At 32.2% G+C, this 24913-nt stretch overlaps 1 protein-coding gene and 1 non-coding gene across 2 annotated transcripts in view; one reads left to right on the forward strand and one right to left on the reverse strand.

The window, feature by feature from the left end:
- The window catches only part of LOC146995396 (cullin-5-like), a 201130-nt gene that overhangs the window by 34874 nt on the left and 141343 nt on the right, over positions 1-24913 (forward strand). The window lies entirely within an intron of this gene.
- On the reverse strand, positions 19095-19176 carry TRNAS-AGA (transfer RNA serine (anticodon AGA)). Its single transcript has one exon. It is a non-coding gene; the product is annotated as a tRNA-Ser (tRNA).

The following is a 24913-nucleotide window of genomic DNA, read 5'->3' on the forward strand; positions in this document are numbered from 1 at the left end:
AACGTTATTTGCAGTTTTTGTGATTTTTCTATATACTAAGTAGAAAATCTTTTATGTATCAAATAAGCCGATTAGAATGTGAACAAAGTCCGCTTATGGCAGTGGCCGTGATAAGTGGTGCTGTCATACCGTGATGTTTCATAGCTTCATTTTCATCGCACGGGACTTACAGAGAAGGCTTACTCTATCATTCTAACCTCCATAGAAAGAATGAACTGATTTCATGCATATTAAAATGTTATGTTTTTGTGTATTTCTTTTTCAGGATGTACATAGAATTTATAAATTTGCTTTGGCCTCAGCTAGCAACTCACAATGACGAGAGTGTAAGAGAGTGATATATAAGGAATACAGGCAAAGAAGTAAAATTGTTCGCAGGCGCTTTATAAGCATTTCAGAGCAATAACCGAATAGTTATGACACAAAGGACGCATTTGGATGATTTTTTACATGGTAGAATTATCGGCCGTCTGGAATGTGGCGTACCCAACTGGAAGTATCAGACGAACTTGGAATTGCCCAGAGTGTCATCTCCAGGCTCTGGCAACGATTCCAAGATGATGGTAATGTGAGTAGACGTTACAGCACAGGTCGCCCCAGAATTACAACGTCGAATGAGGACCGGTATTTGGCAGTTACTGCCAAAAGAAACAGGCGGAGCACAGCCTCAGACCTGTCTCGTCAGCTCTCTTCAGCCACTGGTACGACAATTTCAAGGCAGACCGTGTACAGACCCTTACGGCAGATTGGTCTATATGCTCGTAGACCTGTCAGATGCGTTCCACTTACTGCAACTCACTTTCGCCTGCGGTTAGCCTGGAGTAGAGAGCATGCATTGTGGACACCGCGACAGTGGGCTTGTGTGATGTTTTCCGACGAGTCCAGGTTTAGCTTGCAGTCTGATTCTCGCCGGACTTATGGAGAGCTCCAAGTACCCGTTACCACCAAGAAAACATCATTAAACGACACCGTTACGGTGGTGCAGGAGTGCTCGTTTGGGGTGGAATTATTCTGGGTTTCAGAACTGACTTCATGTTCAAATTGGAACCATGACAAGCCAAATCTATCGGAACGTCATTCTGGAACAACATGTACGTTTGTTTCTGGCGCCATGGGCGCACAATTTGTGTTTATGGATAATAACGCCCGTCCTCACCGTGCAAACCTCGTAAGCGAATGCCTTCAATCGGAGGGTATCACCCGTATGGACTGGCCAGCATTCTCACCGGACTTGAATCTAGCACGTGTGGGACATGCTTGGCCGACGAGTTGCAGCCCGTCCACCTCCTCCTACATGTCTACCGGAACTTCGGAGAGCATTGCTTTTTGAGTGGTGTAATATCCCCCAAGATCAGGTCGATAATTTGATACTCAGCATGCCTAGGCGTTGTCCGGACTGTATTGCATCGCCTGGGAGACATACAATGTATTAACAATCATACCAATCATGTAATATTGGTTTTTTGTAAATAGTTTTTTTTTTTTTTTTTGTAATTTGCTCCAGGGAGAAAAAATCGCTAATTTTTTTAATAATATCAAACATATAGCATCTTTTTTTGCTCTTTACCTCTTGTTTAATAAATAAGCTTTACAAATAAGTCAAATTTGTTTTGCTTCTAACTCTTCCTTTGCCTGATTTTGCATTATCCTTAATTTATGGACATGAGTGTATTATAAGTATTTTCATCCCTTCTCGCGCTCACAAATCATTTTGTGAACATGCATTTAAAACCTTTAAAATCTGGAAACAATATGCTTCATGCGATGCCGACGCCGTTATTCTGATGCGATGTTTTAAAACTGCGAAGATTTTTAACTGTTTTATTTTCTATGACGATGTTTCATTCTACGATGTTTTAGAACTTCGATGTATTATCCTTGCTCTGTTTCCTCCCATGACATTTTATACCACGATGCTTTGGCCTTGCGTTATTTTCTCCGCAATGTTTTCGTTTATAACCATTCTATAAATCTACACTTGCAAATTGTACTTAGCGAGATTCTGATTGCCTAAACTTCCACTGTTAAATGCAGTGGATTTCATTGTACACTTTTCATCTACTCTGCACACAAATCTGAGATTTTATATCATATTTTATGAAATCAAATTATTTTCTCAACTGCTGTGGTCTTTGGAATTTGCAATGAATATGTGTTCCTCAATACATTCAACAATTGCATCACAGCGTATTAATATTTTTTCTGCTCATCTTTTAACGTTGTTTTATGTACTATAGTTTCGTACTGCATTCTGCACTACTTCATAACAATCAGAATTCTTTAGTATGCTTGCCCAGCATGTCTCGTCTTTTTCGTTTGCATAATTTGTTCAGCTGCATTTCTACGCCATTGATAACTGGATAGCTTACCTTTAATGAAGGCTTATCTAAGCACCATCCTCTAGCATATATCTGTGTATCAACACCATTACTAAATTTTAGTTTGTGTCTAAAACTGTCTTCTCTAACCCTGAGCTGGATTTGATAGATAGGAAGATTACTTCCGCTGGCAGACACTAATCTAAAAGCTTCAAACAGGCCAAGTATATCCCCATTTGCATACTACTACTGCTACTATTATTACTGAGTTTCTGGTTCTGAAATTAGAGATTGCTAGCAAGTAAACAGTAGTAAACTAGTGTAAGTAAACAAATTAAATTCTTTCTGATAACAAAGTATTTATAAATTAAAAAAATAAAGTAATCATGGTTGGAATCTTAGAATCAAATTTTATATCTTAACAGTGGCAAAAATGTTACTGCATATAAGCTAATAAAACAATAAAATAAGATTCAAGAATAGTTAAAATTTACATTTCTACTGTAATCTAATATTCGTTATAGAATTCTTTTTTTTTTTTTTTTTTTTTTTTTTTTTAGTCCAAAGGGGCTTTGTCCCTGTAGGACTATTGTTTTCGTTTTGCGATTTTGCGTTGAAAACTTTAAAAGGCTGTATCACTTTTCAAATCGTTGCCACCAAATACTATCGCCCTGTATCATATTTGAAGAAATTAAATAACGAAGAATCTGCATAAATGTATGTATGTTTCTCGCATTGTAATAAAACAACGGTACCTAGAGCCATCCAAATTTGAATGCCGTAATCCTACTCCGAATATGGGCATCTAAAGCCCAAATTTGAAATTTGGAAATTGTTTCATTATCGATTTCATATTTTGTAAATCTTTAACGAATTTTTTTATTAAGAAACTGAACGATTTAAAACCGAGCAATCGCAACACTCTACGGGGGAAAAAACCGTTTTATCTCCAGCGCGCGGAACTGTGTATCGGAAATTCTAAAGATATGCGCATTTTAAAATTATTTTGCGACAATGCTGTTGAACTGAATTTTATGTTCTAACTGCAAATAACATGATATTTAATAAATAAAGGTAACACACATAACGTTAAAACAAGCCCCTTTGGACGTAATTTAAAATCCGAAACATTTCGTGGTTTTTTTTTTTTTTTTTTTTTTTTTTTTTTTTTTTTTTTTTTAATCCTTTCTATTATAGAAGCAAAGAAAAAGAAATGTTATTTCAAAGCATTAAACGTACATTCGTTAAATCGTATTTGTAATTATCTCGTAAATGTTCTTGAGAAAAGACTTATATAAATATATATTTAAGACAATTAAGTGAAAGTTAACAAGCTAAATCTGCAAATAAAATAAAATCGGATTTGTATGTCGTAGTATTTCAGTACCTCAGGTATAAATTTAAATTCTTATCGCTCCAAATTATTCACTGAAATGCATCACTGTACATTCCAGTCTTAGAATTAATTGAAAAGGAAGTCGAGAAAGTGGATTGCCACTCATTGTGAACTCTTGCATTCGATTAACAAAGCAGTATAAAGGATTATTCCTACTGCTCCAGAACTGCCGTCCTTGTTGAGAGCTCAAGACGGAAATGCGAAGTGAACAGCACATTTTCGTTCCACCTTAAAGTACAGCCGTTCCAAATCTGTCGTGATATTTTAATGCGTTCAGAGCCCCACGTCCACCACCGATTTGACGTGCTTCGAACTCGGAAATGCTTTCCTATCGATTTGCAAGAGGTTGGTTTGCGGTCTTGTCTCACGAGCTGCGAGAGGAATTAGAGACTGACTCTCCAAATGCGTTAAGTTGGATCAATTTGTATGTACTGTGGCCTTGCATTCCGAATCAATTGTCTATTTTAGGAAAGAGTCGTATGTCGCTTTACAGGTAAACAAAGGACGTTCATTTCCCGCCGCTGCGTTTAGATGCAATAACTTATAATTAAAATTAAGGTATCTAAGGTAGAAACTATAACTATTTAATTGCTGTATATTATGGTTTCCTTCTCAATGAATTAAATCAAATGTTGTTTACCCAAATAACAAAAAAACACCTAATTTATTCTACCGAAAGAGATCACGTGACATAAGAGAACAGTGTAAGTATGAAAATAACAAAAGTAAATATCTATGAAAATGTAATCTTTTGAATTGCGCTTTTTCAAATCATTGGCAAACTGGGAGACAATAAATTTTAACAAACAAAAAATATTAAAAAATATTTTTAACTACATTTCCTGTAAAGAAATTTTTAATAAATTAAAGCAAAATACAATTAAGTTCATATTATTTTTAGACACATATTTTCCAAAAGATCCTAACTTAAGTCTTTCTTCAAGATTAAATCATCAATTGCATTTGGGATGTTGTCCATGCATTTCATGGAAGAATGGTTGCCATAGCCTCAAGGAGGTTAGACATCTACCTCCACCCTACTGCATTTGAAACAGAGAACCCTGGAAGGTGGTCCGAGGATCTGCCACTCCTCTCCCGTACCACCAAAACACAAGAGAGGACTTTCGGCTCTTGGTTTTTAACAAGAAGTAACGCAGACATTTTACAGAAGCGGACAGAGGAGATATTAGCAAGGTAGAAGCTAGCAGAATAATGACATAATTTGCTCGCCAGAGGTATTTATACCAAAGTAGGTGCGATTCTAGAAACAAGTCATGATTGGTTAATATTAGTTTCAGTTGCCTTTTCTCAGTAATGTTACATAACGTAAAAAGGTCTCGAATTTGGGAAAACAGATGAATTTAGGCGGAGATCACCAAATTCAGAATGTTTATTTTGAGGTCGACAATTATTTTTAAAGCAGCTATCGTATTTTGTTGTATCTTATTTATTTATATATATATATATATATTATATGTAAAATAAAATATATGTAAATATAAACTATATTTTAAATTAGCAATAGCCCCTTAATTTCGGTATTTCCCCTTTCTATTCTAAAAATAATAGCTTCCCCATTCCGTCATTTCGAGACTAATCCATGTCATATGTCTCACATAGTGCTGATGACGTAGCTAATGCAAAATATAGAGAACCGAAACTTTTCTCTTGGTGGGCTTCAAAAGATATCAATAAAGATATCAAGCTCTTCAAAAGATATCAATAGAGAAAAGAAAAAAATATATCGTTTTGCTGTGGCTTTCTATGCAGCTTAAATTTTCAACCTACCTCTTCTTTAGAACTAGTAATCATTTAAGCTGCAATTGAAAAGAAAATTATCCATCGTAATATATTAATAAGTGGTTCAAGATAATGTATAAGAGTGAATCATCAAATTGGTTTTCGGTGTTTAAAAGTGAAAAGATATCGATGATGCCAAAATTAATCTAGCGTAGTGAAAGTGATTTAGGAACGTTCTGAATCGCTTCAACTACGTAGTCCAGATTTCGTGAAGGCCATCCATCTTCGTGTGAATTATTACTACGGTTATTCCATCGTATAAATAACCTATAAACAATGTTCATTAAAAGAAGTTCAAAATTAATTTTGTCTTCCAATCTCAAATGAAAAATGAAAATGATTTTTCTGGGTTTTGTGCTACAGATTTTAAGATTTTGTATCAAATCTTCTATGAATAAAGCAAGGTTTAAAGTGCAGCTAGAAATATAATCATATAGGTATTCTTGATAATTATTATTACATTGAAAATTTAAATATATAATGCTGTTTTCTCATTATACTGGATTTTTAAAATTAGCAGCATTTTATGAAAATGATTAAAATTTCGTGATATCAAAAGATTTAACCTTTCATAATTATTTTTAATAAAATTAAGTAAGAATTTAAAGTTTTGAAATTATTGTACGTAGGGAAGGTTATTCAATATTACTGTATTAATAACCACACTTCTGAATTATTGTTTAAAAACACTTTGAATAATTTTAAGAATTTAATAATTATTTTAAGAATGAGCTAAATGTAAAAACAATGAATGAAATTGTTTTGTGGTATAGAAAAATGGATGTAAAATTGTGTTTTGAGTAAAATATAGAAAATATTTAATATTTTGATAGTGTATATTGTTATGATGAATATAGAAATCGAAAATTTTTAGAAATTGAATTGATTATGAGTAACCTATCACTGTATAAAATCAGTGTATAAAAAATCTAATCACTGTATAAAAAATAGTTTGGAATTATGGTATGGAATTATGGTGTTAGAATTTATGGATAATTGTATGTCAAGTATAGAATATGTTCAGGGAGTAATAGTTCAAAAACAGAGGAACGTGGTTATTACAGGTATAAGATAAAACAATATGTTTCCTAAAGTGAATCAGAAAGTAATTAGAGGTTTCTCAGCTGTCCATGACACATATATTTCCTAATTGCATCATTTTGGCCTCACCAATGATGATCTTTGCATCTCGGTAGCGTCGGTACTTGCGCGGCTGCATATATACCAAAAACCTATAAGTTGAAAAATGCTCCATGACCCTCCGACAAGCATGGGTTAGTAACACCAGCAAAATATCCTCAGTAGCATAAGACATTTTATTGCCATTGTTAAGAACGCAGCGGAAAACCCGGAATAATTCACTGCTACTTCCCATCATACTCCCAACCGAAAAAAAAAACTGTTTAAGAGATAATCACTGTATAATAAACTGCGATATATTAAACAATTTCAGACAAAGTGTAAAAATGAGTTAGATGCGATATTTGCCATCAGAGTCGGATATAAAGCCATAGGCTGATTAGAAGCATCTCAACGGGACTATTCCGCGGTTTCGTTCACCATAGAATCAAATTCTACTTCAGCCTCTAGAAGACCTACCAAAGGCAGGCCAAGAGTTATCACTTCTGCAGATGATCGGGATTTGCTTAGTGCGGTTACAGTCGAAAACATCCGCGAGGAAAACGTCGCAGAGTAAACAACGCAAGGCGAAAACGTCTTGGTAGAAAATGTCGTGGGAGAAAAGAAAGCAAAGAGAAAACATCGTGGTACAAAATATCGTCGTCGAAAATAAAGCGGTTCAAAAACTTCGCAGTTTAAAAATATAGTCGTAAAAAATGAAACACCTACAAATCATCGCATGATGATAATATCATCCACATGCGTTTTTCAGGTTTTTAAAAGTTGCAAGTGCATATTCGCATAAAGATTTGGAAGCGAAAGAAATGTTAACGACACTTTAAGAGTAAAAGGAAACAAAACTAGACACAGTTTTCACCAAAAAAATATCAGATTAACACACCCTTCCGGGGCCGACCAGGGGAACTCCAAATTGTAGCTCTACCCTAGGGTGTGGCTGCAGGGAGAAGCCAACTCTGTTGCCAACCTAGCTAAGATCTGTACGTAGACAGACTCGGCTCTCTAAGAATATAAATAAGCTTCACAATAACTAGAGCCACGATGTATTCGGTGTTCCGTTCAGGCTCGGCAAGGACCGTACTGGTACTGTCAAGTCTTGAACTGGGCTGTGTGTAGCGCTACATCGCCGATATTTACTGTTAACCAGAGAACAGGGGCTCCATTACCTAGCTGACATGATGTTTGCCTTACACGGATTAAAGCTCCTGCCTCCAGAAGCTATTTATTACCGCTAAGCAAAATAAGTTTACAGTGGCATACAAGGCCTTCAAGAACACAAAGACATAAGTAACATAGTCATTAATAAACCCTAAAGAAAGCATGTTACAAGTAGTACCTATAGCATTCAAACAATAAACCGATATACTTTCATAACCGTATACTTTCATAATTTGTACTGCAAATGCGAAATACTTTCAAAACTGAGTCCAACTAATTTAAATAAAAACTATGGTGCAAACAAACAAACAAAATATAATACATCCATTACTGTATTATACACAATTAATTTCAATTACATTCACAATATCAAGAAGAACCATTCAATTTAGAAAAAATGCATAAATATAAACTAAGACAATAATAAACTGCCAAATAAAATGTCTTCATATGAATTCAGAATTAAGAACCAATAACTTTGATAACTGAACAATATTACCATAAAATACACTGAACCTGAGATATTACTACAATATCAAATATAAATTTGGTTTAAAAACAAAACCACTCCAAGTAATATAAAAACTCTACATCAGGTTTGCTGCTGGCAACACGATAGAAATACAGTACAAAAATAATGCCAACATAAAGATGTGAACAATTTTAAATTCAAAAACCAATGCATTCAGAAATAATTCAAAGAAAATTATTATAAAATACTGCTTAAATTCAAATTTTACAATAAAGAACTCAAGTAAAACCAATCAAATTCACAAAAACAGGTCAACTATTCAATTCAGAAAAGTGCAAAAGGTATACAAAATGATTATTCTTGATTAGGTTTGCTGGCACCTCTAAGATAAATGTAATACAAGAAAAATGCCGACATAAAATTTTACAGAATTTCAAAATCAAATACAAAATGCATTCAAGATTAAAGCAAAGAAAATTAATATAAAATAACTATCATGGATGCAAATTTTTACAATAGAATGCACAATGAATGCCTATCAAATTCACCAAAGCGAATCAATTCAATTAAAAAAGAATGCATAAAGGTATGCAAAATAATTAAAATTGTCACAAAAACTTTCTCTCAAATTTAATTCACAATTGCAAAACTGAACAAAATAACATGATATATACATGATTAAGAACTATTTCAGTACCATTCAACAAATACTATGTGCGTCACAAATAAAACCGACTATTTGTACAATATAAGAAAGTAATAGGCTACAAGTAACCGTTACAATTTATAAGAGCATAGATGTATTCAATGTCAGATACGTCTGTTCTACGTAAAACCATTTCTAATTTTAAATCAGTAACATAAGTAGTGGAAACAACAAAACTGAACAATAATAAGCATCAAACACAATAAGAAAAACAATTACCATTATGCAGTAAAAATCTAACAGTCGCTGAAAGTCAATTACTCACTTCCGATAGAGATGATCTGAGAGAACTATTTACCGAAAAATTTAATTCCTGACAGAAAAGCATAATTTCCTTAAATTTCTTACTCTCACTATAATATCAATTCAGCCCATTTTGGCCTGTGTTGATATCTAAAGGTTTATTCAAGTGAAGTTTTTTAGTAAATGAACAGTGATGGTGCTTTAGAGCGTTAATCCTAATATACACTTGTAGAGACATCAGGTATATTTTTAGAAGCAGGAAAGGTGAAAAATTAGCAACCGCCTTCGCCGGGAATTGAACCACGGACCTCTGGAATACCGGCTCAGCGTACAAAACCACTACACCACGAAGGCACGCGAGGAAGGCGGGAGAAATATCTTATACACTTAATAGTGCACAGTGGAGCCTCCTCCCGATACTCAGTGCTCCTATCTACCGTTTTGCTTTACAGAGTGATTCTCGATGAGTTTGCATATGGAGAGAAGTTGATGCACTTGATATTTTCCGTCTAACATACGGGAAAGTGATACCTCTGTTCTTGTGCGAGGAGTGTCTTTAGGTGTGCCCACAAACCTGCATGAGCTGCCACGGGGAACTCTCAATGCTCAGAGGTACAGAAATGACATAATGGATCCTATTATTCGTCCGTGTGCTACAGCAATTTGCGATACCTTCAATTTGCGAGCAGATAATGTCTGCCATCGCACTGGCAGCCTCGTGGACCAATTTCTTGAGAAGTAAAATATAATTAAAATGGAAAGGCCAGCGCGCTCACCCGACGTTAATAAGAATATGTGGGACGTTTTCGGGAGGTGTTTTCCTAGCCCTCAATCCCCTCCCCAAGCTCTAGATAGACTTAGAACTGCTTTGCTGGATCACTGGGCATTGCTATTCATGCATCTCATTGACAACATCATAAAGAACGCCAGACATGTCTGACAGTCTTGTATTGTTATTCGGGGTCATCATACTCACTACTAACACATTTCTTTGTATATAATTTGTATGTCCGAAAATAGGAAATTTTATGTTCCTGTTAATATCACGAAATGTAAATATTCTGCAAAATATTTTGTGCTTTTAAATTACGAGAGGTATAATAAATATTATCATGCTTACGTACTTTTTAAATCATCATCAGGTTTCCATTTGTTGCTTAACATTTGGAAACTAGTCTATATTCAGATGGAATATGTAAATATTATAATGCCCACTTTTCATCACTGTGTATTCTGCTACAATTTGCGTCTTTACAATAGCTTTTGTATCTTTACAGTAGTATATCCGTGTTTAGGGTACTAACTATTTTGGTTCTTCCTGTGCATGAAAATAATGTAATGCACAGAATTGAGTTGTCTGTACACATTGCATGTCCATCTTTCGATACACATTGTTGGTTTGCATCTCGAGGACATACCTGGAAGATATGGCACAAGCGTATATTAAATAGTTTCCATAATGGGATTTCTGTCCGAAGAGCTAACTAAATTCAGTTATCGGTTATCGGTTATCGGTCAAAAGGGAAAGAAAAACGGAAAATGCTAAAAATTTTAAAGTGTATTTAATAGGATTCATATCCCTTATTTAAAATTTATCATTCTTAATTAATTAATTTTAACTTCTTTCATTATATGGCGATATACAATGATATAGTTCTTAAATATAATTAAAACAGAAAACGTTTTGTTATGAAAAGAGTTTAATGGTAGGTAATAATATATATTGTTGCCCAAAATTTACTCGGGAAAAAGTTAAATGCTAAGATTCTTGTAACATAATGATTGCACAGGTCATTGTGTAATCGTGCACACATACATAATTATATAATTGCACATTTACATAATGTGCAATATATAATTGTGCACATAACATGCATATGTGCATATATAATTGCATATACACATAATTGCACATATATAATCTTTACAAAATTTATTAGAACATATATTTTATGCAAGTACGTTTCTCTGTCTGTAACTTGCACGACTGAATTTTATGCTTTCTTCCAATTTCATTTCATGTAGATTCATTTTCACTAAGCAATCAACAAAAATAATTAAGTTTAAGGATTTACTTTCTGTAATAATTCTATGATAACTACATTATCTTTGTTTTACAAAAGGATCTTGTATGAAATGAAACTTTTTACATCCAAAATAACACATTTTTAGCATGTTCTCGTCCTAAACATTGCAAACGAAATAGACTGTCCGGAAGTAAACGATAAACTGTAGCTGCATTTGCCTGGCAGAAAGCTCTGGGGAAGAGAAAATATACATTTCTTTTTCTCATATAAGTATTGTTGCGTGCGTACGGGTTCGTTATGAAATGAATGCACAAGTACGATGAAAAATGAACAAAAATTTATTATTATCACAACAAAAATGCTTAAATTTTTCTCAAATTATCATGCAGTATTACAATATCTCACAGTAGTTATCTTTTAACTACTCAAATGTCCAATAGAACGTAATTCAAAACAGCTAAAGAACGCTAATCCGCGAATTCGCTACAATCGACAAGAGCAGTTTTCTAAACAACAACAAACTAAGCAACTACTACAAACTGAGATGTTTTCCTCCTTTTATAAGATTTTAAAATCACGCGCTAGAATTTTCCAGCACTTTCTCGAAATCAAAAAGAGATATTTATTTATTTAACGCATGCGCTCTTGTATTTTTAATTTTTCCGGCTTAGCTTTCTTTTAATATTCGTCACGCGCTGCACTGCGCGAGAAATAAAACCATTTAATTTATAATTGAACTAACATTAGCTTTTTAAATACCAAATTCGTAACACTATTTTTTACTTAATTCGGTACTCTAAGCAAAGACAGAAACTAAATATTACTGAAAGTGGTTTCTTTTCAACATTATACTTAAAGTTATTTTCATTTTTCACTCGATATCTCATATTTTTCCTCGGTTATACAAATAACAATATTTTTTAAGCCTAAATCAGGAGTTGCATGTTGAAATTAATATGTGCATTATCTCTTTCTCAAACGCTTTCTGCGAACAGAAACTTTACAAAAGAAATTTGCCTAAGCATCTTTATGTGTTGCGGAATTTTTTAATAAGAACGCCATTCCATTCTAAACAAAATTTACATTAGTTCGGATTAATTTTTGTATATACAGTGGAACCTTGGATTACGAAAGCCTCATTTCACGAAGAGTTTGGTTCACGACAAAATTATCTGAACCAAAAATGCCTCGTATGTCGAAAGGTGTCTCGAGGTACAACCACTGAAGTCCATAACATATGATTTTTAAAGGCATTTTGAAGTAACATTTACCACAAAAGATAGCATTAATTAACACTAAAGTACTTGTGGAAACATCATTTTAATGTTTTTTGCGACTTAATTGTCACCAACAAAACCTAACAACAAGTGACTTATTGGACCATGAATTCTCTCTGGAGGCTATTAGGGCCAAACTGAATTACAGGCAGACACTTTGAGTACTTTGAAGATACTTAGAACGTTTCTTGCTCCTCTAAGAGCTGGAGCATTATAATCATGTGAGGGCATCTAAAGCCTAAGGCTGAGAACCCCTTTTCCCTAGTGTATTGTGTATGATAATGTATTTCTAGCCAAAATCATATGCTAGAAAAAAACAATGAAATGTGGAGAGGTGACTAGAAGATCAGGATCACAGAAATAAGTTCAACATTGAAAGAATTACAACAATTTCAGGAGCAGCCACATGAAGTGATTTTGTGGCCGCTTCTGAAATTGTTTCAGTCTTTCAAAAATTTGCAAAAGATGATTTAGGAATAATAAAGAATACACTTATAATAAGATAAAGAATACGCTTTTGGGAAAGTTACTGTAATATTTCATACCAATTGTGTATCATAACAAGTCAGGAAGATTGCATGTCAGAAATACATGTTCAAGAACTAGTTCAGATCTTTTCGCATTAAAAGAAAAGAGTAAGTCGCTTATTAATCTGCTTTGGGCACAAGGTATTCCATAAACAATCGTGAATTTAACTATCAGCTGAATTATAAATCCTGGTCACGGTTTCATATTGGCTTTTTTTAATAAGGTGCAGTCACATACTCGGCCGCAGTATACTCGGCCGCAGTATTTCATACTTTCATACTCATATACTTTCACATACTCGGCCGCAGTATTTCATGAAAATTTTAATACTTCAAAATATTTTTTAAAAATTTCATTACAGCCGTGTCTTAAAATAAAGATATTTGGTTTCATTTTAAAATTAAAATCCGTTGAATAAACTCCAAGTATCACTCCCTACAAACAACTCCAATTTATACTGTTTCAACATTCCCGCTTTTAAAGAGACATCCAAAAATATTATTAAATCTCTTGACGGGAATAAATGCAAATTGCTTCTAGCGTTTCTTTTTTCTAACAATTTTTAAAGACGCGAAGATGAGTTTTAAAATTAAGTTTTCATTTTGCTTCTTCTTTTTTTTTTTTTTTTTTTTTGTTTCGATAATTACGTGCTGGAGAAAAATCACTCCCATAATGGAAGCGGTGTACCATGCAATGAAAGAAGTTAAAAAAAACGGCTCTTCAAAATGTTTACGTTATAACGCAGATTCTTAAAGATTCGCTCAACAATTCTAAAACTCTCATCTTTTTCAAAGTTAACGAACCCAATGCAACCAAGATTTTATTTAGTTCTTTAAAGAAAATAAAAGTAAATTAGAACTTTTTTCTAGCATTCGCTGATTTTAATTGTAAGAAAAAGAGAATCTGAGGTTTTAATTTTGAAGAAAACAAATTTTCAGATCTTACTAGAGACAAATATATGTTGAAATTGCTAGAAAGCTTAAAATTAAATAAAAGAAATCAGAAAATGTAGAAGACATGCAGTGTAATAGCATGCAAACATTATTTACTTACAAATAAATGGTATTCCAATAGGAAGTTCTTATTCGACTCACTTATGTAACCCTCTGTTTATTTTCTAAAGAATTTAAGTTTCTCAAAAACCTTTCTGAAAATGATTGCAATAAATTTGCAGATACTTTCAGACATATTGATGGTATTATTACATTTAAAAATAATAACCTTAGTGAAATAAGCAACATCTAGCCCAAATGTTTAAAACTTAACAAGACCAATAAAAATCAAGTAATTGTGAATTATCAGTATCGTAGCATTTATAATCTTAAAGGAGTAAAGACCTTTTGGATAAAAGAAGATCAATTAACCTTATAACTGAAATACCAACATCTCTAAAAAAGTTGTTACAAATACAATTATTAATCAGATTACCAGGATTATAAACGTATGTACAGAAATTGAACAACAAAAGAAAGAAATCCTTCTTCTTAGTAAGTTTACAAGAAAATGGAATTCCAACTTCATTAACAGTTTACTTAAAAAGGCAGAATGTCTATAACCTATAAAATTATTTTAAGTAATGAATTTTTTATCTGAAAACTCAAATAACAGAAGGATAAAGAAGGGTGTTTTAGAGAATTTTACAGTAAAGCTTGTTGTCATGATAAGGCCCTGATGTGAAAAATTAACAATTCTTCTAATATTTCTGTCTTTTTTTTTTTTTTTTTTTTTTTTTTTTTCCCCTTTTCTCACTTGCATTACTATAATGCTTTTCAAAATCTAAAAATATAAAATTCATCTTTTGGGAGATTTCAAACTTTCCATCACCAATCTGTTTCGCCAATGGCGCCAAACTAGCAACATTTAGCGTCTACGCTTTCTTTTTGGTTTGCTGTCTTTTGCTCCTTTGTTCTGACTGTAATAGATCCAAAATTATGGTTCTCTGTTTATTATTATATAAGTCATTTACTTTTTAATTTGAATTTATATTTATATTTAATTCAATATATGTGTCTATTTTTCTCCTACGTTTTTGGATGTTGAATATACTTCATATGGAATTGTTTTTCTACATTTTTATTTCATATGAATAGAAATTTGCTGCGTTCATAATTTTAGAATAAACTATTATACTTAAATTATTTAAGAAAGTTCATCAGCTAATTTTGGATGAACAAAAATATAGTGGTTTTCTTGGAGGGTAGGGATTCAATTGAATCTGATCTACCTCCCCTTGATAACGTTGAATCAGTTTTTCATTGAATTCATTATCATATTTTCGCATTTTTATATTGTTTTCTTAAATTCTTCTAGTTTGAAAATAATTACTTGGTGCTTTTTATTGGGAAATTTTGGGATTTTACTGGTTTTAAATTAATTCTTTCATGTATTTTGGATTAGGTTCTAAATTTCTTACTTTTTGTCTATAATTGATTAAGTTTTCAGCAGCATATTGCGCGGAAATAATATATTTTAAATATATTTTTGTTTTAAAAATAACAAAAAAAGATATTTTTGTTTTTATAAACAATTTTCTGGAATCAGTATGTTCTTACTTCAATTACATCAACGTTTGTTTTATTTGATTATGGCAAAAGAACTTTGGGGATGTTTTCCTAAGGAAAGGCTACATCTTCATGAGGAGGCTTCTATATCTTCATAAGGTATACATTCATTCTAAGGGAAACTAGCTTGTATTCACGTTACACGTGAGAAAAACTCTGTAAACTCCCATGAAGGCAGCCTGGAATGGACCACAGGTCAAACGACCAGTGTACTTTACCACTCGGCCGTTGGTGTGCACCCTCAATAGCAAAGAAATGTCATAGATTGCTTGATTTTTGGTCTTAATTTAAAAGGGAGAAAACGTTATTACTTTTCTCTTCTTTTGGTTAAAAATAACAAATAAATGTGTAGAATACTTAATGTTTCTAGATTATCTGTTTCAAGGTACTATTGTTGTGAGTTATGGTTGTGAGTTGTGGTTCTGGATGCTTCTTTAAATAATCCCTCCAGATAAGCAAAAATAAATTGACAATTTATTGAAACCAACAATGAAATACAGCGAAACTAATAGCTGTAAATAACTCAAGGAGAGCGCAGAAAACAGGCAAATAGTTCTTAATAAACGGAAAACATTTTTAAGTTCTCGATATCACTTACAGCTCCATATCGCAATTTAGCTAACGCTTTGAACCGCAGTACTCAAAACTGAATTAGAAATAACTAACAGCTGGCTCATCCTTGCTCTCAGAGCTATATGTACATGGTGTCACACGAGCTTCTGGAATTTTCGGTGAAAACAGCTCCTACAGATTGAAAAATGCATTTTCCCAAAACTTCATTGCTGACTTTGTGGCTTCGCTAGAAATGTATAAACATTTCTATCGAAGCTGTAAAGAGACCCAGAGCTTCTAGATACTATTTTGTTCATAATTAACAACAAAAAGAAGCATTTTATTACAATGAGAAATTTTATGACGGAGAAAAATTATTTGGTGAATAAAAAAAATACTAATCCCGAAATGATGGTTAAATAATAAAGTGTGTAAATCCACGTTTACTCAAAAGCATGTGTAGTAATAAGTGCATGTTTGGGTTGGCTACAATAGCTCGTACACTGGAGAAAGCGCAAAAGATGCAGAAATTCTACACTGAATGTTAAATTGGGAGTGCGAATGGTCAGAAAATATACCGAAAACTTATTTTCTTTGGCTGCACTTAATAGAAATGAATGAAATTCCCTTAATAGAAATTCCCATGGAATATTTCTCATTTTCTGAATATTTATGAGACTTTGTGCACGCAAAAAAATAAACCTTCTGCATACTTTATTACCCACGTTAAACAATTATGTATTTACATGATTTCTTTTTTTTTATATATGTGTATAAACTGTTTGACTATTAAATATCAACATTTTAACAAGTTGTGACTTAGTTGTCTTTGAATAAAATTAAAGCTTTATGAACATTTAAAATTTTTTACTCGTTTCATTCGTTGTAAAATATAATCATCAATGCAAACTAGCTAAATTAAGTACATTTCAAAGAGTCAAATCTGCATGAGCCGAGTGGTTAAGGATATGGATTTGTAATCTAGCATTTCTTGCGTAAGTTCGAATCCTACTGACCGCGGTGTCGTGTCGAATTCTATATTTCCTTCCCATTGCAAATACAGTAATTATACCGTAAAAATGTAACAGGTATTGCAATTTTAATTGTAGGCTGATAGCGTCTTGTGTTTTACGTTATCCAAACAAGCAATTTCAGTTGCATGAAATTTTACCTATATAATTAACAAGAGTTAAGATCATTTTTAATACATTAACATTTACTTGTGTTGATGGAATAATCTTCAGAATGAAATGATCAATGAAAGAATTTTAAAATAAGTGCAAGAAAATATATATGCAGGGAAAACTTTATTATCCGTTAGCTATATAACCGCTTCTATCATTAGATAACATTTTTAAAGAATTACATTGCACAATACGCATAAAAGTCATGATTAGAATAGCTGGTCGCAGATTAGCTCTTTAACTTGGATCACTACTTTATAGGCTAAAAGTACAATATTTAAAACATATCCAACTTTATCTCTGCTTACAGTATGATAAAAATCAAATATCTTTCATTTTCTTACAATGTTTTGATTTCCAACTTAAGTTCCAATAAAATATAACACTGTTTTTTTAACTTACCAAAATATTCTTAAGATTTCAGTATAATTTTGTACGTGACAGGATAACTCTTTGTTATTTTAAATAATTTAAACAATAGCGCAAATGTAAATATAGCACAGCATTATCTTTTGAAGTATGTGTTAGACATTTTTTATACCAAGAAGAAACTGACTTAACGCTCTCACGTTCTTTAGTTTACTTTTATAGAAGGATAGATGATTGGGCCGATTGACCGATTGGGCGGCAGTGATTAAACAATCACTGGCTGCCCAGTCGGTATAGTGTTTAGTGTCGCTGACTGCCATGCCGAAGGCCCAGGTTCGAATCCCTGAAAAGGTAGGGATGTTTGTAAATGTATTGTGTCGGTGCGGCATGGCGGCACTCCAAATATGGAGATCCGAAAGTCCTCCCGTGTGGTTTGGTAGAAAGGGGAGAAGGGTGAGAGACCTCTCCCCATGGACCCATTTCCCCGATCCCAATCCACTCTCCATCAAAATTGGGGAGTGGGGCGAAACTGAGCTAAATCACCCTGTCATCTGTAAGATGCTCAAGGTTGTTGCCAACGACATGCGTATCTTGTACTCCTTGCCAAGAGGAATTTCATGGGCTTGGTCTGATGTTATCGTCAGACAAGTGAGCATAAAAAACAACAAACAATCATTGACAGGCAAAATCGTAAAAACAACCTTGTATTTAGCGTAAGTATATTGAAACACTCAATCGATTTCGAGGGCAGCTAAAGGTACCTCCTCATCAGGAGAAAGAAATACCTAGAAAGAAGAAAAATAAAGGGGAAGGAGTCTCAGAAACACGTGGTCCTTATCAGCACTGCACGTGGTTGTAACCGGATTTTTAATCAGAGTTGCATTGGCCGCCTACTTTTACTGAGCCAGGCTATCTGATCAAACATGTAACACCAAGAAAATTAGCGAAGTTAAAAATAGGGAGCTAGGGGCAACTGAACCTTCACGCTCGGGAAAAAGGGGGTATTAAAAAGTCTGAAAGCTTTCAGATTTTACATTACGCCCAAAGGGCCGTTTTTTTTAACATCTTGTGGGTTACCTTTATTTATTGCATGTTCTTCGCACTTAGACCATGAAATTCAATTAAACAGCAATACAGCAAAATAATGTTTAAATGAGCATATCTTTAGAATTTCGCTGGAGATTTTTTTTTTTTTTTTTTTTTTTTTTTTCCCGTACATTGTTGTCATTGCTCGGTTTGATCGGCATCTTATCCAGGCATTTCATGAAATATGCGTAAAAATATAACTGTTAGTTTCTCTGAAAAGTTAAGACACGGAGAAGAAAGTCATTTATTTTTCGCTGCAGGCGCAAAATAACTGGCATGACGTAGTCGGTAGGATTCGAACCTACGCGGGAAAATCCCAATGGATTTCTAGTCCATCGCCTTAACCACTCGGCCACGACTACCTACGCATAAGGCTATTTATTTAGTGTAATAATTCTGCTACATCTATTAAAAAAAACTCAAATAAGTAATGTCATTGTAGTAGACGTCCAGTGCTGAAATAAATCTCACAAGAGTAGAGTGTTTGCCTTAGAAATCATAAACTATGGAGCTTCTGTTCATACAAGGGATAAATAACTTTCCCAATGTAGCTACGGCAGGTGTATAAATGTAGCTCTCGCTAGAGGAAATCTATCTTTCTGTAACATAATAAATACTATAAATCAGATTCAGAAGATACCATTAATTCAGTTTTCTACTACATAAATAAGTGGGAAAATTATTGCAAATATTTTCTACATCAGTAATAAAAAAGATCTTCTGTGGGACTTCGTGTATTAATATTTTAGATAAATATTTCGAAATATTTTTAAAGAGTTTAATCCGATAGGAAATAAGAAAGAAATTTTTAATTCAGTTCAGATATAGGCAATGTTTTTAATGTATGGTGTGAGTGCATTTTTGCTCCCATTTATTAAAATAGAAATGCCATTACGTTGTAGAACTCATTTGTTGTTTTTGTTCATTTGATTATGACAAAGCACTCAAGGGCTATCTACGTAAGGGAACGGATGCCTTCTTGCAAGAGTTTCTGAGGAAACTGGCTCGTATCCATGTTACATACGGAAGAAACCCCGAAAACGCCCATTAAACCATTATTTCTAGGTTCACAATATATTGAGAATTAGTATATATAATCTGCTGTCTCTCACTCTACAACTTTTCTGTCTCTATTCTGGAGAATTCCTATTATCTTTCATAGAAGAAATTACGTAGTGCATGACCAAAAATTTCCTTATTGTCATATTCCTAATCCTCATATGAACGAATGAGATGATATATTGAGCACTGGATGAAGCAACATCCATTAAATACGGGGAATGTAGTATCAAATCTCATTAGAAAAAGACATGTAACAGAGGCGGCAGAAAATCTATCTGAAAAACAACGAGCTGTTTACAAAGTTTTTCTGCTTTCAGTGTCGCTGTTGATAAAACTGTTCATTAGAATGATATGCCGCGGTTAGCTGTAGAGGCTTGGTATTATGGCGAACGTGTTCATGAGTACTGAAAAATATTTTGAGTTATATATATATATATATTATATATTTATATATTGCTTCCCTTGCCATTTTCTGGCAAGGGAAGCCCTGCAAAGCTTTGGGGGGGAAGCTATCTTAACACGGCTGGACATTTCGTAACAATATTATTAATAAATATCATGAGTAGCATGATAATGGGGGTTCTGCGACAGGAGGGTCAGAGGGTCAGGGGGCGTGGTCAATGACATCACAGAGGGCGGGGCCAAAGGCAACGTCATCACACTAGGAGGCGTGGTCACGAGTAGAGTTGAGTTGTTGGTAGACTACTGATTGAGTTGTAGACCTCCTGCTTTTCATTTAAAGTTAGTTTTTTTATATTGGCAACGGGAAATATTTTCTGCATCTTAATTTTGATGATATAGCGATGCTGCCCTCTATTAATGAAAAAGTGAATTATATGTTTTAGATATATATTTTTTAAGTCTGGTGTTAAAATTATTCAATGCGCGACTCTGAAAACAATGTAAAAGAAACAAATATAAAAAAGACTTTCCTTTAATGATAGTTCATCATGCCATGAAAATGAAACTACAAGATAATTTGTTTTTGTTACTCAGTTTTATTCTGATACTTTTATCCTTTCTAGTTTTCCATGAAACTTTAACTTATTTCTTAGGTTTTCTGTTCATAATAACATATTCATTTACTGTCATATTTTTTTAATACTTAACGTTTCTAATTTGTAATATTTTATTTAATTTCCACATACTATTTTTTTCCCACCTTTCATAAATTTCAGCATACCCTGATTTTTAACTTATATGTTATATTTCACAAACGTTCCCGCACGTGCTGTTTATTTGTTACATTACTTAATTTTAGATGCAATTTCACACTTTTTTTAACGTTATAATGTTCAATATATTCTGAATTTTAACTTCATTTACTTTTTTAAACCATTCTAGTATTCTATACACACTTTAACTTAGTGGTATGAAATTGTATTTAAAAAGAAACGTTTATTTTTCATGATCTTAGTTCTTTTACTAAATTTCCTACAGAATTTCTAATTTCTTTCACATGTTCAACAATATTTTCCTTATATTACCGAATATTTTTTTAAAAACTTAAGTCTATTGTTAATTGCTTTTTTTACGTTCACGATTTCCCTTCTGTGTTTATATTTCTTAATTCTAGTTTAACTTATTTATTATAATGTTTTTATTTCTGTCTCATCACTCGTAATTCCAACATTTTATCCCTTTTTATTCATTTTAACTATATGGATTGTTTTCATTTACTCCATATTCAAATATTTCCTTACAATTTTTATAATACTTGTTTTATTCCTCGATCATAATAGATCATCTACAGGTTTTACTCAGAAATTTCCATTCACAACTTTACAGTTTAATACCATTTATATCTAAATGTATTTCTTTCTCATATAGTTTTATGGTCTTAAAAGTTTCTAACATCATATTTAGTTTTAAATCCCGATTACCTTTAAGTGTGTTGATAATTTTCATTTCTAATTTTACAACCACGTTCAGTGTTTCATCCACACATACCAAAATATTTCTTACATTTTCTGATACTTAGTCTATGTCATATTTCAATACTTCAAATGAATTTACACTGCTCACACTATTATTTTTTCATATTTTAGAGACACTAACTATACTAATTTTACTATTTTTCCTGCACTAATTGCATCTATGTCAGCACTCATGATAAACTAGCAATTGTTTTGCATCACATGCATAAAAAAATTCTTAAAACCAACTTTTTCAATATCGTACTCAAATTACTGTTTTCCAGATAGGAATTACCAGTATTCTTTGGTTTTACTCTGTTACATCTTTTTAAATTTTAACATCTTACTTTTAATTCTAACATACATCTTTTAAACAGTTTTTTCCTTTAATGATAGCCTTACCTTATTTGTTCAAATTAATTTTTTCATTCACCTTCTTTACTACATTTCAGTACCTTCATAATTCACTATGCAAACGCAATGTCTTTCACTGACATTCTGTTTAATAATACCACAAGTTTCCTTAATTGACAAAAAGCGAATTATTTCTCATTTCAAAATAGAACTACTATATTTTTGCACAAACATTTCCTTTATCCATTCAAGCCACCCCTTAACCTGTAACTGACGTAGCGATAGGAAAGGAGATTCTTATCATATGCTCTTTCGACATTTGAGGTTTCTAGAACTTCTTTGACAGGTATATCAATACCATCAGAAAATATACTTAACACTTTTACCCAGTTTAAAGGCAACATACTGTTATAAGAATGGTTTTAGTTAAATTTATAACACAAATAAACGCATTTTGTGCTAAATAGGCATAAACATTTAGATTCAGAATATTTCTTTTTAATCCGATGTAAGACTTGAATTTCATTCATGATACGGATTGTCTCTTGATTTTCTTTTTGTTTACCTTACACTAATAGAAAATTTTTATTTTACAAGTTCAGCTTTTAATGAAATAGAAATAAAAACTACGATACACCTGCTGTTTTTAAGAAAAGGAATTTTGATATATTTCTGGAAATGTAAATACTTTTAGAGTTTTCTTTCAATAACGTTGATTTTCATTACTTTACTAACTTCAATAATTCTCTTATTAGCTAATATAAATGAAAGAAGATTGTCAAAAATGTGACACAGTATAATTCTTACGAACATATGTACCTTTACCAGCATACAGATATTACCGATTGAAATGAAGAAAGATACAGATATTTTACTCCAATCTACACTAAATTAAAAAACAAATATTTAAACTTTCATACATTCCAAAGAATAAACGAAAACTCAATAGATATTGTCATGTTTGTATATATGAGATAAAAGTTTTATGAATGGTATTTAAAGTAATGCTTAGAACTTCATAAAAGCGAACATTCACTATGTTAATACACATATCATCAGTTATTTACATTAATCAATGTAATATTAATCATTACATGTACTATATGCATATATATTTAAAGTTTAATTGTCTTACAATTGAATAATTAACTATTGAGAGAAAGAGGTTCATATCTTACACTATTTAATTCACATGGAACAAATTTTTCCATCAACCACATTGAACCAAGTTTATTAAATTCGCCAAAGCTCTTTTATTTCTGCATTTTCACACTCACGACACATTTTAAATGTAACTGTTGATTACCATTTCAAACACCGATATCATAACTCAGTGTAACTACATCATAACTCATTTTTTCCCTACTAACTACAATTTTATATATTCAAGAAGTACATCTAAGACATGATCATTTTCTATGTTCTAGCAAATCGATTCAATTGCGAACATACTATTAAGACTTGCGATTTTATAAGACTTGCATGTATTAACGATGTCAACGTTTCTTTGTTTTTATAAGATTCACATCAAATCATGTCGCATTCGAATGTGGTGTAAGAGATCACTTTTTCTTTTAAACACTTGTAAACAATGGATGCAATTTATAAGAAGAGAAGTATCATGCTGTTTCAAAACATCATCATCAGCATATTTCTGTTTCTTTTGACACCGGCAAAATTTAAAAAAAAAAAAAAAAAAGGGTTCGTGAGATTTTCTTCAAATTCTGTTTTACTTGAAAAAATGTCCGAACATTCAATACGATGTAAAGATTCATATTGTTTTAAATTCTTATGCTCACTAAATATTTTTTATCACGATTTACTCTTAAAAGTAACTTTATAAGTTTCATATCCTTTTTACATGAAAAGAACTTGTGATTATTCACTACAAAATTCTAAGACGAGAAGCTTCGCGACTTTTCAAACTACAAACTTAAATTTCTTAGGACATACACTACATCTGATGTTTCTTTCATGAGATTTCAAATATCTCTTCAGATTACTCATATTCAAGAAACCTTACAAATATATCAAATAAGTTCAGCGAATAATCGCTTCATAAACTCTTAAATTTTCAACACGAGTGAATCACTTGAAGCATATACTGCACTGTAAACATACAATACTTAAAAAAATTGTTATAAAAAATAAAAATACATTCATTTCACCAAGAAGCTTTTCTATTTAAATACATTTATTTATTTCCAAAGAACAAGTTTCTGTATTATACATAAAATATACTTAAGATTTTCTTTCATTAGTTAATATCAAATTAACAACAATATCCATTTACTGATATTTGATATACATGTTTGCTTTAAAATTAAAACTAAAATTTCAATATATTTCTATTAAAAAAAACATAAGGAAAAAAAATACTCATAACATCAACCAAAGACAGAAATTTAAATAGAATAGCTGTACTTATATTAGTGCATTTTTATAATCTTCATAACATTTCGATTCAAAAAACCTATTACAAAATAAATGAAACATTTTTTTCTGCCTTAAAGAATCTCTTATATTTTTAAAACTAATACATAAAAATATATCTTCCCCAATATATTTAATTCTATCCTCAACACTTATTATAATGCAATCATGTCTTGTTTGTGAAGGATGATTTACAATACAACCTTCGCATTTAAATAATTTTTTAATCACTGAATTTAATTCAGTTTTGATGATAGAGTTTATGAGTTCTTTAAAAAGTTCATCATCATCACTTACCATATCCGAACAATTGTTTTTACATTTGATTTGCAAC

Source organism: Stegodyphus dumicola, chromosome 9 (genome assembly GCF_044657685.1).
Source record: "Stegodyphus dumicola isolate Sdum_Otavi_A_Nest chromosome 9, ASM4465768v1".
Lineage (NCBI taxonomy): Eukaryota > Metazoa > Arthropoda > Arachnida > Araneae > Eresidae > Stegodyphus > Stegodyphus dumicola.